Source organism: Maniola jurtina, chromosome 6, assembly GCF_905333055.1.
Source record: "Maniola jurtina chromosome 6, ilManJurt1.1, whole genome shotgun sequence".
Classification (NCBI taxonomy): Eukaryota; Metazoa; Arthropoda; class Insecta; order Lepidoptera; family Nymphalidae; genus Maniola; species Maniola jurtina.
In genome coordinates, this window is record NC_060034.1 from 16002497 (window position 1) to 16005231 (window position 2735).

Genomic DNA, 2735 nt, shown 5'->3' on the forward strand with positions numbered 1-2735 from the left:
CTAACAGCATTTGTAAGAAGCAGCGTATATCTTTGTTATAATGAAGTACTCTCCGCTCTCAAGTGAGTCTTCACTCCACGGTATCGACCGTCTCGTGTACTTTCTGTTACTCTGCTTTGTTCTGTTGTCGAGTACTTACCCCCATTGTGCGCCGAGTGCTGCAACACCAGCGATATCAAATGTGTTCCACTAGATGTGCCGCTTTATAGTTACAACATGTTCCAACGCAGAAGACACGCGTCAAGGTCTTATCCAATCCAAGACGCATCCATACGTAATCGGAATTCCTCGGACAAGTACGTAGCGATTTGCTTTTTCACTTCTAATCCGAACCCGCTAGGATATGGAACACCCGTCCGGCATCAGTTTTCCCCTTTCCACTTTTAATATGAGTGCCTTCAAGTCAAGAGTAAATAAGCATCTTCTAGACAAGCAAGCTCCATCTTAGGCTGCATCATCACTTGCTAGCAGGTCTGATTGCAGCCAAGCGCTAGTCTGTAAATTTAAAAAAAAACATCGCTCCTTTCATCGTAATGCACTTTAGATGCAGTACATTTCTACGAACATTGATAAGTTAGAACAGACTATAGGTACTAAAGAAGCTTAATCATCATAATTTAGAGTTATTGCGCAAAAATTGTTACATACGGACTGTGTCTAAAGAGGATTACGAATCACGATTGGCAGGAGTACGGACACCAATGGTCACTGGAACATATTGTTCTTATGAAACGTTCTCATCTAGTAAAACATTTGATATCACTATGCAAGACAAATGATTTGATCCAAACAAACCAGATCCTACTTGGATATCACGAGTGCGATTTGTTTCCAATACTCGGAGTCTGGAAGGCGGGTCTCATAGATTTATATTGAATGGTTTATTTGTTGCGACATGATCGAATTTGTTATTTTTCGCTGCTATCCGCACAAGTTATGTACTGTTATTATTTCAATTTGTCTATTTATTTGTCTACGTGCACATATCATGCAAAAACACAAATTTAGTGAGACGAAAATTTTCAGTTGAAAAAACGGTAAAAAAGTAGGTCTCTTGCGCTGCCTATGTCCACTGTGCTCCAGCGACTGCCAGCGACTTATTTGATGTCGCCTGTCCACCCAGTGCGAGGTTGCCATTTTAGCACCTAGTGGCTTCAACGTCTAGCAGTTTTTCGAACTATATTATGTACTTTGCCCATTACTACAGCTACTCGTACGTAACCCGTTGAGGTATTTGGATAACTCGGGTAGACTACAGATCGTCACATTTCGCTTAGTGACTGAGCTTTCTTATGAGGCCCAGGTTGCTGATCCATATTATATCATCACTGCACATGCACCGTTCGAACATTTTGTTCCCCAAACACGGAATAATTTTGCACGAGAATACATCTGGAAGCTTTCCGAAAGCTGCCAAAACAAGTTGGATTCGATGGCTTACCTCTTTCATAAAATGGGACCTACTCTCTCTCTATCTCTGCAAGAGTACCTACTTTGAAATAAATATTTTGACTTTGACTCAGCTAATACTGAACTTGACGCGAGCAGAGCTAGTATAGTGCTAGCTAGTGATAGGTTGAGATGCAAACCGGGGTGGGGACGCCCCGCACACCCGCGTTAACCCGTTGTGGGCGAGCGCGGGTGTGCAGGGCAGCCCCCCGCCTCATACCCCGATTGTCATCTCAACCTGTCGCGTACTATACGCACTTTACTAAATCTCGAGGGTATTTGGTTAAACGGCCGTAACTCTCGCAGGCTAATACCGACAGCAAGTCGTAGCGCGTGGCGATAAATTCGATGGCCGTGTATACGGTGTGGCCGCCTCTTTGCTGTTTACGAGCCCCTCGCTGCCGCGCGATTCAATCTAACCCCCTTCCACTAATTGCTGGCGGAACTGTTTGATTACCGACACTGTTTTATTACAGAAAACAGTACTGGGGCAGTGTTGTAATCGTTTTTGAGTTTCAGGTTCAATAATTTGGACGACCACTCAAAAAGGTAAGATGTAAACGTACATTTTGTAATTTTCAAGAATCGGTGTAGCATGTATGTTCCTCGGTGCATGTGAATGGAGACGTCTCGTCATCATCATTATCCTCATCAACCGCTATTCGATTTCCCGTGCATTTTTAATAAAACCTTGAAATCAAGAATGAATAGGCTTCTTCTAGGTAAGTTGCGCTCCATCTTAGGTTGCAGCATCACTTAGCAGCAGGTCTGATTGCAGCCCAACACTAATCTATAAATTAGGAAAAAGACCACTGCCGGTCCACCTCTGAGAATGGGTAACCTTTCAGAATGAGAAGAGCTTAAGTCATAGTCCACAATGCTGCACAATTGACGATTGGCAGACATCACACATTTTTAAAAACATTGTGAAGAACTCTCAGGTGTGCAGATTTCCTGACGATGTTTTCCTTCCCCGTAAAATCAAGTGATAATATTATTACCTATACGATGCGTGCTGTTAGTTCTGCGACAAGTGATTAAATTGGGATGCTTCTTCTACAAAATAATCAAGAGACGAATTACATTAACTAGAATAGGGTAATTAATCCTGAAAGCGACCCTCCGACTTACAAGTAACTAAGTTTAGTGCTCCGCTGCATAACAGAAGTCGGTCGGGGATAAAAATTCAATTCCATAAGTAGCGGAATCTATTATTCCAACATCCTGATTGAATTTCATGATGCTCATCTGGAAAAGAGTTTTATTCGTGTACGGATGTTAAGATC

General features: G+C 42.5%; 1 long non-coding RNA gene across 1 annotated transcript; it reads left to right on the top strand.

Annotated features, from left to right (window-relative positions):
• Positions 1–355: 355 nt before the first annotated feature.
• Positions 356–2250, top strand: LOC123866129. Its single transcript, XR_006796139.1, has 2 exons — positions 356–471; positions 2216–2250. It is a non-coding gene; the product is annotated as an uncharacterized LOC123866129 (long non-coding RNA).
• The last annotated feature ends 485 nt before the right edge of the window (positions 2251–2735 follow it).